This window comes from Pan troglodytes, chromosome X (assembly GCF_028858775.2).
Source record: "Pan troglodytes isolate AG18354 chromosome X, NHGRI_mPanTro3-v2.0_pri, whole genome shotgun sequence".
NCBI lineage: Eukaryota > Metazoa > Chordata > Mammalia > Primates > Hominidae > Pan > Pan troglodytes.
This window is the reverse complement of record NC_072421.2, coordinates 116741480-116756795: the sequence shown is the minus strand read 5'-3', so window position 1 is coordinate 116756795 and position 15316 is coordinate 116741480. Positions and strand designations below refer to the sequence as shown.

The 15316-nt window shown below is 42.1% G+C and overlaps 2 pseudogenes; one reads left to right on the top strand and one right to left on the bottom strand.

Annotated features, from left to right (window-relative positions):
• The first annotated feature begins 7665 nt into the window (after window positions 1-7665).
• Window positions 7666-8576, top strand: LOC107971001 (acyl-coenzyme A diphosphatase NUDT19-like; annotated as a pseudogene).
• A 535-nt stretch (window positions 8577-9111) lies between these two features.
• Window positions 9112-10276, bottom strand: LOC101058127 (heterogeneous nuclear ribonucleoprotein A1-like; annotated as a pseudogene).
• Window positions 10277-15316: the final 5040 nt, after the last annotated feature.

Here is a 15316-nt window from a genome sequence, read left to right as displayed (position 1 = left end):
GCAAGGGGAGACAGACAGTCAAAAGGTTACAGATGCTGCGGTTGAGGTCTCCACATGGTAAGGGGGAGGTTGGCAAGGGATGGTGGGAGGTGTAATCTAGGAAGGTTTCATACAGGAAATGACATTGAGCTGAGTCTTAAAATTTTTCATGGCACCAGTTAAGCCTATCAGTAAAAAAAAAAAGAGAAAAAGAAAAAAAATTCGCCAAGTGGACAAGGAAGGGGATAAATTTTCTGGGGAACCAGTAGTTGTCAAACTTTAGTGAGGATCAGAATAATCTGGAGAGGGGGAGGGCACTTATTGAAATGTCCATTCCTAGGACCAGCCCTCAAAGATTCTAATCCAATAGGTCTAAGGGAAAGCCTGAGAATCTTTAGAAATAGCTGACATTGTTTGAGCACTTATTACTTGCTAGGCAATGTTCTAAGCCCTTTTGTGGATTAACTCGAGTACTCTTCCTAAAAGGCAGTTGGTTATATTATCCCATTTCACGGCTGAGGAAACAGGTACAGAAAAGTTAAGAACTTGTCCACTGTCTCACAGCTAGTAAGTGGAATGTCAGAATTCAAATATAGTCAGTCTGCTTCCAACCTTGGCTGTTTACCATTAAGCTATTTGACCTGCATTCTAACATGTGAACAAGCACCCCAAGTGATTCCAATCCAGGTCAGAAACACTGAGATAGAAGAAGCAATCTGGGGCCGGGTGCAGTGGCTCACGCCTGTAATCCCAGTGCTTTGGGAGGCTGAGGTTGGTGGACTGCTTGAGCCCAGGAGTTTGAGACCAGCCTGGGCAACATTGCGAGACCCTGTCTCTACAAAAAATGCAAAAATTTAGCCGGGTGTGGTAGTACATGCCTGTAGTCCCAGCTACCTGGGAGGATCACCTGAGCCCAGGAGGTCAAAGCTGCAGTGAGCCATGATCATGCCACTGCACTCCAGCCTGGGCAACAGAGCGAGACCCTGTCTCAAAAAAAAAAAAAAAAAGCATTCTGAACAAAGGTACAGAGGTGCAAAACAGCATGTCCCATTCTAGGAAAACCTTCTAATGACTCCCCATTGTCAGTGAAATCAAGTCCAGAGTCCTTGGCATGATTTACCCAACTGTGGTGTGATACCTACCCAGATTTCACTTCCCACCCCCACTTCAGGACTCACGCACTCATTCTCCCAGATCCCCAACTGCTGAAAGTGTTGGTGACTGACAGCTTGCAATGAAATCCTCTTCCTGAGATTGCGCTGGGCTAAAGAGAGCTTTCTAGCCCAAAGTCACAGATCCTTCTTAGTGCAGCCTGCAGGTAATGAATGGCCGATACAGGGATATAAAGGCCTGTCTCCCTTTCCCCATCTAAGGACAACTCCGAGGAGTCATACCAGGCTCAGAGCTCCCTGTGGGATTGATGCAAGCTGCATTGTGACTGCACTGAAGCTCAGCTTCTCCCTCCACCCGATCCTACTCCCTTGTCTTACATTTCAGGTGTAGATCCCAAGAGCACTATTGAGTCAATTTTCTACATAGTAAACTCCATCGCAGAGTCTCTTTCCCAGGCAACTCAACCTTCCATGATCTGGCCTCAGATTACTTGTCCAGCTTTATCTCTTTCTACTTTCTCCTTACCCTCAACACTCCAACCATAATGAAGCTAGGAATGATGTGGCCAGTGTCACAGCTAATGTGTATTTACTGAGTGCTATGAACACTTTACATGTGATTCCATTTGTCTGGAATGCTCTTCCCCAGATATTCTAATGGGTCATTCCCCTTCCTGCTTTCAAATCTTATTTATCTCACAAGTGAGGGTCTATTATCATCCTCTTTTCATAGATGAAAAAAACCAATACATAGATAGATTAAGCTACTTGTCCAAAGTCACACAATTAGTAAGAGGCAGTGCTGGGATTTACACTCAGCACTCCGGCCCCAGAGCCCATGCTTTACATGAGATCATTTTGCTTTTTCAAAGTGTCATGCTCGTAGGAGCATGGAGGTTGCAATTGGAGGGGTGGAGACTAGAGCAGGGACACCAGCCTTACCGCAGGAGAAAATGAAGGCATAAATCAATGTTGGGATAGTGAGGACATAAATGCAAGGGTAGATATGATAAATATTAAGGAGGTGGATGAGACAGGGCTTTGGATTCCTCCTCTATTTCTCCCATTCCTTCTACATCTGACTTATGCCCCCAATTTTTGCATGGGTGGATGGCTTATCATTCATCAAGAGAAGATAAGTAGCAGGAGGAGCAAACTTGCAAAAAGGAAATTGTATGCAAATGGGGGTTGTGTTTTAAAGTGTGGTTCATAAACCAGCAGCTTTGGCATCCACTGGGAGCTTGTTGGGAATGCACGATCTTGGGCAGTATGCCAGACATACTGAATCAGAACCTCCATTTTAACAAGTCTTCCAGATGAATTCACATGCACATTAATGTTTGAAAAGCACGGGCATAAGGAGCATTCTGGTGGGGATATCCAGTAATATGTCCAGTTGCATATTTGGGTTTGGGGCTCAGGATGGAGGTCTAGACTGGAGGGGTAAAGACAGGAGGTAACAGCCTATGGGTGGTAGCTGAAACCACTGGCATTGAATTAGATCCCAAGGAGAATATAGGGCAGAGGTCTCTCTCTTTTCAAGGCTCATTGCACAATGTTCTAAGCCAAGGTTGAAAATTATTAGCCTTGGTGACTACAGCTGGCTCAAGCACATGTTTATTTGACCCTCACATTATTTTAATTTTTAAAATATTAGATGTAAGCAGTTAACCAACAGATTTTTACATAAAACCTGTATTTCTGACATAAAAATGTTCTCGTAAAAAATGAGAAGATCACTTTGGGAGGCCAAGGTGGGCAGATCACTTGGGGCCAGGAGTTCGAAACCAGCCTGGCCAACATCATGAAACCCTGTCTTTACTAAAAATACAAAAATTAGCTGGGTGTGGCACGAGAATCACTTAAACCCCAGCCTAGCCAACAGAGCAAGACTTTGTCTCAAAAAAAAAAAAAAGAGAGAGAGAGAAGATCTGGCATTATATCTCTGATTAGCAGCTGCCTCCTTTAGCAGGTACACCTAAAGAAGCCCCACTTCTCCCTGCTGTATCCCCAATGCTGAGAATAAGTATCAGCTGTCTTTTATCACATTTGCTCTGTTTTTGTTAAAGCAGAATTAAGTGGATAATCAAAATTTTTTTGTACCTATGACTCTATCAAAAGTGGAAAATGAAAGAGAACAGGGTTACTATTTCAAAATAAAAACAGGGCAAGATCACATTTCTTTGTGATTTCTGGCATATACTACATTGTCACACATCAACCAGACTCGCATTACTTACTCATATGACTGGCCTGGCATTTATAGGCAGGTTGCAGAGAGAAAAAGAGGGCCAAGATAGAGTCTTGGGGAAGATTAACATTGTAGGAATAAGTAGAGGAAGAGAAACTCACCAAGGAGATTGAGAATAAAAACCACAAGTGGTAGGAAAATGGCAGAATAATGTGGTCCGATAGAAGCAAAGGGAGGAGAGAGGGTTTCCAGGAGGGAGAGGTTTACAATGCCAAGGGCTGTAAACGGATCAAGAAAGATGAAAACTAAGGTGTAAGTTGGACTAGGCAGTTAGGAAGTCCTGGGTTACCTATGCCAGACTCTTTTTATTGTGGCATGAGAAGGGTGGAAGTCTGGTTCCAGTGGCCTAGGGAGTGAGTGGAACATGAGGATTGAGATCTATCTCTCAAAAAAGAAGTTTGAGAAGCTTGACTAAGGCAGAGGAGGTAGGGAAAAGAGGGAATTGGATTCCCTGGTTTGATTTTCATTCTTCTGAAAACTGTCATAGACTTCAGTTGCAGCAAGATAGGTAGTAAGGCTTAGAGGCTGAAAATACAGGACAGAGTGGGTACTTTTTTTTTTTTTTTGAGATGGAGTTTTGCTCTTGTTGCCCAGGCTGGAGTGCAGTGGTGGGTTCTCGGTTCACTGCAACCTCCGTCTCCCGGGTTCAAGTGATTCTCATGCCTCAGCCTCCGGAGTAGCTGGGATTACAGGCACCCGCCACCACGCCTGGCTAATTTTTGCAAATTTTTTAATAGAGAAGGAATTTCGCTATGTTGGCCAGGCTGGTCTTGAACTGTTGACCTCAAGCGATCCACCCACCTCAGCCTCCCAAAGTTCAGGGATTACAGGTGTGAGCCACCTCACCCCGCCCAGAGTGGATATTAATCAAACCTGTGGCATGGAATGAGACAAGAGAGGATGAAATCGAAAGAACAGGTGGAAGGATCATAGCTTCTCCTTTAAGAGGAGAGGGAGAGGGAATTCAAACCTGACAGCTTCAATGCTTTCCATGAAGTAGGAGGCAAGGTCAACTGTGAGGGGAGCAGAATGGGGAGAGAGAGGGAAACAGCAAGGGCTTGAGTGTTGGCCAAGGCTAATATTTTTACCATTCCCTCCATAGGGGCTTTTGGAAACAGGAAGAAACAGGAGAAATACAGGCATTATGTTGCCTAGGAAACACAGTGGTTTGCTAAAGCAATAGTACGTTCTTTCGAATCTTATTAACCCTTTCATATCCATTGTCACCTCAAAGAGAGCTAACTGGTGAATAGGGATGGAAGTAGAGAGAATTTTGCTCCATAGAACACACAGTGGATATCCTCTTTAGCCTGAGGAAAATATGAGGGTAGGGACAGAAGACTTAAATAAAATAGGAGAGACCAACAAAGAAGTGGCAGGCAGTAAGGTGTCAAAGATATTCCCCTATTCCCTTGTGCTTGTATGTGCCCCAAACCACACACACACACACACACACACACACACTCACACTCTCTCTCTCTCTCTCCATCCCTTTGCATGTATACAGGGGCGATCCCACTTTCCCACCAAGCAGAAATATCTAGGGTTAATATCTAGGGTTAATATGTGGGAATTATCCTTTCCTTGATTTTTCTTTTTTTGGTATGGTAAGATAATCTAATTGAAAATGAATTGTCTTCTGTTTTTTTCTGCTGTAAGTTCATCGCTAAACAAAATTTATCTTTCTCTCTCTTACTCTTGCCACAGAGGATGGCCAGGGCTTTGTGACAAGGAGATCTGAACTTTACTTATGCCAGGAAGAAAGTAGAGAGGACTTTGTTTCTAAAAAGTCTCTAGGTTATTGAGAGCTTTGAGCTGAACTGAGAGTGAAGGTCTCTGAGGGTGGGGAGGAGGGGAGTGTGGATCAGCTATATGCCCAAGCCTAGGCACATATTGTGGTTGGGAGGCAGTGTCCCAGAGTGTCCAGGATCCATGTCCTGGTCTGCACACCCGCACCCATGACTCCCCAGAATCCCATAATAGAGGGTGTGTAAATTCTACTGAGGAAGCCTTTCCCTCCAGACTCAGTTGTCCTCCCCAAGCTGATGCTGGTCCATCATTTTTAGTGACTTTAACATCAATGTGGATGACCCATCCCACACCATGACCTTCCACTTCCTTGACTTTCTTCACCTCCAACCACCTTTTCCTCTACCCCACATTAGCCACTCTCTCTTGGTCATACACTAGACCTTTTCAAAAGCCCAGCTGTGATTAAACCCAACTGTTCCCCCATTCCCTAGCTGCACATAAACAACTGAATATTGTAGTAGAAAGCACAGTACTTTACTTGCTGGTCTCACTTGAAAAAAAAAACTATGGAAAAGAATCAAAATTGTTTTATTCACAGATGACATGATCATCTATGTAGAAAATCCAACGAATTCTACAAAGAAGCTACTAGAACTAATGAGTAAGTTAGCAAGGCTAAAGGATACAAGATTGATATATAAATATCAATTTTATTTCTGTATTCTAAATATTCAATAGCAATGAACAATCAGAAATCAAAATGAAGAAAGAGACAATAACATCCCAACAACATTAAAACATCCACAACAACATATTAAACATGAAATAATTTGGGACAAAAAGTATATGATTCCATCTATGTAAATGTCCAGAAAATGCAATCTAACATATAGTGACAGAAAGCAGGTCAGTGGCTACCTGGGGATAATGAATGAGGAAGAGCTCACCTGAAAAAATTTCACTAAAATTTACAAGTGAATTATGCTGTACAAGAATTATACTACACGGTTGTGCTCGATTTTCTCTCCCACTGTCATTCCCTGTGAGGACTCTATGACACCATTTTCACTGTCTACAAACCTTCAGTGTCCCCTCTCTATTCTTACTTTCAGCTGATGATATTGCATTTCATTTCTTTAAGAAAATAGAAACAATTAGATGTAAACTATCATCTCCCTGCCATCAAACCCAACAAACCCTACCTGCAGCTGTATTCTCTGTTTTCCTTCTTGGTACTGTGCAGAGAATGTCTTTACTCCTATCAAGGGCCTTCCCCTTGAACTCTGCATTTATTTGCCTAATTCTCAAAACCCTGGCTCTCACAGTTTATCTTCTTCTCTCCTTGATCATACTTATGAGCAGATAAACATGCTTTAGTGTTTCTTCTCTTTTAAAACACCTTCCCTGGGGCCAGGCCCCATGGCTCACGCCTGTAATCCCAGCACTTTGGGAGGCCAAGGCGGGCAGATCACTTGAGGTCAGGAATTTGAGACCAGCCTGACCAACGTGGTGAAAGCCTGTTCTCAACTAAAAATATAAAAATTAGCTGGGTGTGGTGGCACGTGCCTGTAATCCCAGCTACTTGGGAGGCTGAGGCAGGAGGATCGCTTGAGCCCGGTAGGTGGAGGTTGTAGTGAAGCGAGAGTGTGCCACTGCGCTACAGCCTGGGCAATGGGAGAGAAACTCTGTCTCAAAAAAAAAAACCAAAACGAAACAAAATAAAACAACAACAAAAAACCAAAACCAAAACCAAAAACCTTCCCCTAACCCCAAATCTTCCTAGTAGCTACTCCTCTGCATTTTCTGTTCCCTGTGTATCCAAACTTCTACAAAGGGTTGTCTATATGTATCATCTCCACATCCTTGCCTCCCATTCTCTCTTCTACTCATTCTACTGGGCTTTTGCCTGCATCACTCCTTCAATGCCATTCTTGTTTATGTTCTGATTCCATGGACACTTTTGTAACTTTGTCTTTGGACTCTGTCTCTCAGAGTACAAAGTACACTCAGAGCACTTTGTACACACAGTACAACATTTGACGGAGTTGATCACTACACCCTGAAATACTTTCCTTACTTAGTTTCTGGGATACATCCCACATCCTTTGATGGTTTTTCTCCTTTCTTATTCACTACTCCTTCTCAGCTGCCCATACCATTTTCACCTCCTTTGCCAAACTTTTAAATGTTGGAGTGTGCCCCAGATACGTCCTGGGCCAGCATCTGGTCTCGTTCTCTGCTCAGGTGATTTCATTCAGTCCTAATGTTTTTCATATACTTAAGACTCACATATTTAAACTTTGTATGGAAGACAAAAGGAAGGAGAAAAAAGCATAAAATAAACTTTTTACCCTGGTCTTACCCCTGTACTCCAGATTCTGTATACATTAGGCATACTTGACATCAATAGGTATCAGAATATTTACATGTCCTAAACAGAACTTTTAATTTCATCCTTGTATTAGTCGCTGTTCAGTGGTGAGAAACAGAAACTGCTTAGTTATTTAGAGGAGAAAAGGATGGGACACAGGGAATTAAGAGCTTACAAAAATCAGTGGAAGGGCTGGAAGAACAGGCTATAGCCTCGGGCTGTAGGAATGACTACCAGGACTCTATCACTAAATAGGCCCATTACGGGTACTGTGACCTCTGCCCTCAGACAGAAAAGTGGGTCATCAGGAAGCCTCCGCTAGGATGATTGGCTTCAAGAATAGAACAACGCCCAGGACCTCCCCGCCCGGCCCCGTGCCAGAGCCCCGCCTCGCCCTCCAGCCGCCTGGCCGCCTGCTGCGCCCGCTTGCGCCCGGGACCCGCGCCATTTCCTGCGGCTGTGCGCGCACCTCGACTGCACGCCCGATATCTGGGCGCTGCACCACTGGAGCGTCTGGCTCACCCCTTTCTCGCGCCGCGCAACTCGCCTCTTGGACGCGGCCTTCTTCCTATGCTGCCTGCGCGAGCCGCCGCCAGTCTACTCCGACTTGGCGGAGGTGGTGGGCTGCCAGTGGTCATCTCCATCAAAGGCAACTGAAAGTTTCTTATCAAAATAAATTTGGCTGGCACCCCCACAGTTCTACGAAATGAGAAGACTTGAAAATTTTGCCTCTCTCTGATTTGCACAAATTTTGTTTGGATCGTGCATTAGAAGGACTGGAAAGATGGCTGCCGATCACCTTGTTAACTGCTGATGGGATGCTCTAGCTTTTACCAGGTGATGAGCTATACTTAGAATATTCAGACTTTTTAGAAAATCTTTTGTCTGCTGAAAAAAAGACTGAATAAATCATAAAGGAAGGCAAGCAATTTCACTGGAAAGTGATATACAATCGCCATCTTTATGATACTCACGTGACTGTTCAAAGTATAAACACGTTTATCCTAAGAACTCCGTAGTAAGAGCCGTTTGTAGGGTGCTCATGCTTGTTTGTAAACTGGTCTATTTGAAGTCCTTGTGGATAATAAGGGTTGAATTTCAACTTGCTTGAAACTTAAGGAAGTGTGTGCCTATAAAAGTTATACGGCTGGGTGCGGTGGCTCACGCCTGTAATCCTAGTACTTTGGGAGGCCGAGGCGGGTGGATCACTTGAGATCAAGAGTTCGAGACCACCCTGGCCAACATGGTGAAACCCCGTCTCTACTAAAAATACAGAAATTAGCCGGGCGTCATGGCGCACGCCTGTAATCCCAGCTACTAGGGAGGCTGAGGCGGGAGAATCGCTTGAATCCGCGAGACGCAGGTTGCAATAAGCAGAAATTGCACCACTGCACTCCAGCCTGGGCGACAGAGGGAGATTCCATCTCAAAAAAAAAGGGGGGGGGGGTTATTATAATGCAGTGTTTCTAATTTCAGGGAGCTCTCTTGTTTATTTTATTTATTTATTTTTTTTAGAAAAAGACCTTTATTCAGCATCACGATCAGACTGTTATATTTAGCAATCAACAGCATGGGTGCAAAAAAAAAATCTACATTTAAAACCCTTTGTTAGAATGCTTTATACTTTCCGCAGAACAGAAACTAAAATAACCTGTTATACAATTAGTCACAAATACAGTTCTCGAGTTTTTTGCCCATATACATGAGTATTTGTCTAAAACATGTCTTCATTGTAGCAGCTAGGCCCTGCCACCACTGTGCTTGGCTGAGTTCACAAATCTGTTGTAACCTGTAGCTTCCCTGGCACTTCTCTGGCTCTCCTCTCCTGCTAAGCTTTGTTTCCTAATTTAAATCTTCTGCCACTGCCACAGCTACTGCTGCTACTGGAACCGCCATAGCCACCTTGGTTTCATGGTTTGGCAAAGTATTGGCCTCCACCATCATAGGGGCCAGAGCTTCTGCCTCCAAAATTTCCTCCCTTCATGGGTCCAAAATTTGAAGACTGATTGTTGTAATTGCCAAAATCATTGTAGCTTCCACCACCTGCAAAATTGCTTCCATCATTACCAAATCCATTATAGCCATCCCCACGCCACCATATCCGCCACCACCACCACAGCTGCCACCAAAGCCACCACGATCACTGAAGTTTCTTCTATGACCAAAGTTGTCATTCCCACTGAAACCACGTCCAAGACCACCACCAAAGTTTCCAGAACCACTTTGTCCTCTTTGGCTGGATGAAGCCAGTCGCCATCTCTTGCTTTGACAGGGCTTTCCTAACCTCACAGTTGTGGCCATTCACAGTATGGTATTTCTGAATGACAAGCTTATCCACAGACTCATGGTCGTCAAAGGTTACAAAGGCAAAGCCCCTTTTCTTGCCACTGCCTCGGTCAGTCATGATTTCAGTCACTTCAATTTTTCATACTGTTCAAAATAATCTCTTAAGTGATGTTCTTCAGTATCTTCTTTAATGCCACCAACAAATATCTTTTTCACAGTCAAGTGGGCACCTGGTCTTTGAGAATCTTCTCTTGAGACAGCTCTCTTTGGTTCCACAACTCTTCCATCCACCTTGTGTGGCCTTGCATTCATGGCTGCATCCACCTCCTCCACAGTGGCATATGTGACAAACCCACAACCCCTGGAGTGCTTGAAGTTTGGATCTCTCATTACCACACAGTCCGTGAGCATTCCCCATTGCTCACAATGGCTCCTCAGGCTCTCATCGGTTGTTTCAAAGCTCAACCCTCCGATGAAGAGCTTCCTCTGCTATTCAGGCTCTTTAGGAGACTTTGACTTAGACATGACGGAAGGGAGAAGAGAGACTTTAACGATGCTTCTTCGGCGGCGTCCATGGGCAGAAAGGCCCTTATTTTATTCTTTAAACCTTACAGTGTGCCACATGTATGAAGTTTGTAAAGTATTAATGATCTTGTTAACCAAAACAAGAAAAAAAATTTCACAAGGGTTCCCACTTCTGTATCGTTTTATTATCTCAAAAGTTTAAATAAGATGTTCTGCTGCTGTTGTTCTTGATGTCCACTGTTTTAGCACCTTCCCTGATGTGCTTAGGAAGTTGATCGATGAATTTCTTAGACTTTCTGTTGGAATTACTTTAAGGGTGTCTTATTAGATGTTGAAAATTAGACTGAGACACCCTTCAAGTGACCATGTCATTGTTTTCTTGCTATGTCTTTAGCTTGATGATTAAGATACAATTCTTTTAAAAACCAAATAGCATTAGTTATGTTTCCCAAATTAGAAATCTATTTTAGTTAATGTTTTAAAGAAACACGAAGCCATAGCAAAAATCATTATTGTTTTTACTCCTGAGTGTTAATGAATGTAAAGAGGTTACAGATGTAGTGTTTAATTAATGATGTTTATTTTTTCCATATTTAACATAAGTAATTTTTCATTGTCTTTAAAGAGGAATGTTTATTGATTAAAGGTGAGAAATGATAGTTAAGACACCAATTCTGTGTCAAGATCTTTGACTGTATTGTGCATTGTACAATTGACTTCATTTTTCATGAAATGCCTTAGTTTTCCTACTATAAAATAAAGACAATGATGAATTAAAACAAAACAAAACAAAAGAATAGAACACCATACCTGCAGCCCAGGGAAGCTGAGCCACTACCACTGCCACCATAAACTGACTCTCAACAACCATGAAACTAGAGACTGAGACATGGAAACACTGACTTAGGTTGCTGCAATTATTGCAAAAGTCCCTTGACTGCCATCTCTGTCTCCTCTGCCCCCTCCTCAAACTTGCATATACACACACACACTCCAGCCAACACATAACACTTGGTATGTGCAAAGCACTATTCCAAGTTCCATTCTTATTACTATTATTATGCCATTTTGCAGAGGAGTAAACTGAGGTAGAGAGAGGTTAAGTAGCCTAAGATTACAGTTAGTGAGTTGTATATGCTATTATCTGCCCTGCTCTTATCTCTGAACATTTCTTTGTCAGTTTTCCACGTATCTAGAATTCTTCATGAACATATTTTTAATGACTGTATAAGATGCTATCATATGTATTTGCCACAATTTATTTGGCCATTCTCTTATCTTGCATATTTAGATTTATTTCCAATTTTTCTTTATGAACAGTAACTGCAATGAGCACTCTGCATACAAATTATTTTGCCTATTTCTGATCATTTTCTTAGGATACACTCCTTAAAATTCAGCTCTTGGGTCATAGGCTATGAAGATTCCTAAAAACAGTATTTGAGGGTCAGCAGTTGTGAATATTTTTAATCCACTTGAGTATATTAATGGGCATACCAACCAGTAATATGCAAGAGTACTCGTCTCACTGTACCCTCCACACTTAAACCGGGCATTTTCATCTTTTCAAGTTTTTGCTATAGTATGCTGCATGTAATATTGGCATGCTCATACTAAAAATGTGTTCATTGTTTTTCTGAAATTCCAACTTAACTGTGTCTCCTGTATTTTATCCAGCAACCCTACTTGATGTGGATGTCCAAACTCTCTTCTTTTTTGAGGTATTCCTCCATTGTGAGCCTGGAAAACAAGGCTGAGGCCTCTTACTGTGGAAACTAAGGGAAGCACATATTCCCTCTCCACAAGCCCTGAGTGCTCAGGGAGTCCATAGGGGACCCAGGCTCTTACTGAAGACTTTGGATCTTGAGAGGTTTATACAAAAAGTGGCCATTTTGAATTCATTCATAGAAACTGCATCTAGCAGACCAGAATGTCAGATCAGTAGAGTCCAGATGTAGCAGTGTTTTGTGGTGGTGGTGTGTAGAGGCAGTGAAGGTGGTTGTTGCCAGTAGTGACATACCAACCAAGCTGGTCCTATGGCAAATCTTGACTGGGGTCCTCCCCTGATTCCTGATCATTTCTTTATCCTGGTTTACCTGCCTTTCTGTTGATTCTGTGAAATGCCCAATAATTTGCTAAATTCAGCCAGAGTCAGTTTCTGTCTTTTGCAACCAAGATCCCTGACATTTATAAATACAAGCCCAGATAGGCTGGAGAAAATTTGAAATCATGATATTTCCAAACTCCTTTTGTATTCCTAAAACTGGAATTTTAAAAATTCTCCTCACCAAATGACTGTTGTTCAAGGGAAAGGGATTTGGCATTTTCCAAAATAAGCACTAGATGGTGCTATGAGGTAATATGTTCTTGATTGTGTCGTTGCCCAAATAATAAGGATTAAGATCGCCAATAACACTATCACCAAGGATACTGTCAACAAGAATAGCTAAAATTAATTGAGTGCCTCATATATGCCAGAAACTGTTCTACATGTTTGATAGAGTTGTAAACCAAAAATAAAATTCTAACCCCCCAACGAACTGATGGACTCTCCCCTTGGCTAAGTGAATTCCAAAGCCAACTTGAAAAACTAGTTCAGGCCATGATGGGAAGTGGATGTCAGACATGCTTCATTATAACCTTCTCCATTTTGGAATTCAGGCACAGCTGACCAGCATTAATATCAATACAGAGACATTAAGACTGATAGAGGCCAGGCGTAGTGGCTCACGCCTGTAATCCCAGCACTTTGGGAGGCCAAGGCAGGTGGATCACCTGAGGTCAGGAGTTCGAGACCAGCCTGACCAACATGGTGAAATCTCATCTCTACTAAATACAAAAAATTAGCTGGGTATGGTGGAGCATGCCTGTAATCCCAGCTACTTGGGAGGCTGAGGCAGGAGAATCACTTGAACCCGGGAGGCGGAGGTTTCAGTGAGCCAAAAGATTGTGCCACTGCACTCCAGCCTGGGAGACAAGAGCGAAACTCTGTCAAAAAAAAAAAAGAAGAAGACTGATAGAACAGACTCTTTAAGTTTGATAAGAAACATTTACAATCTATTCTCTCTGAAGCCTGCTACCTGGAGGCTCCATCTACATGACAAAACCTTGGTCTCCACAATCCCTTATAGTAACCTAGACATTCCTTTCCATTGAGTTCAAGTCTTTAGATAATAACTCTTTCAACCAATTGGCAATCAGAAAATCTTTGAATCCGTCTATGACTTAGAAGCAACCCCCTCACCTCTGCCCCTGCTTCCAGATGTCTCCACTTTTCCAGATAGAACCAATGTACATCTTACCTGTATTAATTGATATGTCTCCTTAAAATGTATAAAACCAAGCTGTAGCCCAACCACCTTGGGCACATGTTCTCAGGATCTCCTGGGGCTTGTGTCATGGGCCATTGGCCACTCATATTTGGCTCAGAATACATCTCTTCAAATATTTTACAGTTTGACTCTTCATTGACAGAGTGAACTCATTTCTTACAACCAATAAAGCAAGTAATTTTATTAACACATTTTACAGAAGAAGAAATCAAGGCACATTCAGTTTAGCTAACTTATCCAAGATCAGAAAATCATTTACTGATGAAGATAAGATTTGAACCAAAGAAGCCTGGCTCCAGGGGCTGTACTCTGAACCAAAATGCTCTACTACCTGTCATAGTTATATAATATAGCCAACATTTACTGATGGTCAACAGTGAGCCAGGCATTTTGCACAATGGAGTCATTATTGTCATTTTCCATATGAGCGAACTGAGGCTCCAAAAGGCTAAGTAATTCATGTTTCCATAGACACAGAGACAAAGCTGAGAGCATTTGTAAATGTAATTCCATGATGTTAGTAATGAAACAAAAATAAATACATAGGTAAAATACTAATGTTTGTCACTTTAGAGAGTAATTCCACTTCGGGCAGAGGGAAAGATATACTTTGAAAATGATTGATTTACATTCCAATTGTTCTGTGATAAAATTTAAAAAATACGATTGGCATGGTAAATGATTCCTTTTCATTTCAGCTCTTCAGTGTGGACAAAATATTTTCCCTCTTTTGATATTTCCCTTTAGGAGCCAAAGACGGTATGAAAGCCAAAGGTAGAATTAGAGCCTGGCTTATTTGGGCTTTTGCATTTCTCATTATGAGGATGAGTATGTCTCATGATCAAAGTAGATGAATTAGGCAGCACCCAAAACATGTAACTTAGGTAGGCTCTGGGCAGGAACCGGCCCTCCTAACAAAATGATTGTAATATTTGTCTGGAAATGTGAACTAAGTTAAATAGCTAAGAAAAGTTTGAGGCAGAGGAGTAATGCTATCAAAATGTATTATAAAACTGCAACATTTAAAGCAGTGATAGTGCTGCAAGAAGAGGCAGATCAATGGGTCAGATAGAGAGCCTACAAACAAAATAAAGCAAAAATATGTGTGTATATGTACAAGTGTATACATACATATATATGAATTTATAAGGTAAAGGAAAGATCACAGTTCAATGGGAAAGGGAAGGATTATTCAATAAGTGGTACAGGGATGATTTGCAATCTGGGAAAAAACAATCACATCATTTACTGAAATAAGTTACCATTTATTTCTCCCAACTGAAACCTCCTTTGCAAAAAATATATCAGTGAGAAAATTATGGCAACGTGGTGGGGGACTGGAGATCTGATCTGGCCAACCTCCCTTTTGCCTTTAGCCTTCAAGCTGCTTTTAATTAATCCCAGGCTTAAGCCAAGCTAACTTTGGGAGGCATTTAGTTTATAGCTTAAATGATAATAGTTTTTCACCATAACTCAACCGCCTTTGTAAAGCTAAGGACAGACCACCAGGCTAAGAGGATAAGAGGAGCCTGAATTCTGCTAAGGTGCAGACGTAAACAATTACCCACCATTATTCCCGGGGTCACAAGATATGCAACTTTCCCAATTACTGCTGCAGATGACATCCCTATTGCAGAACTTAAGATTGGCCTTTTGAAATACCTTTTCAGGTTCGTTGCATGTCTGACACCGATAGTTCCACCTGGAC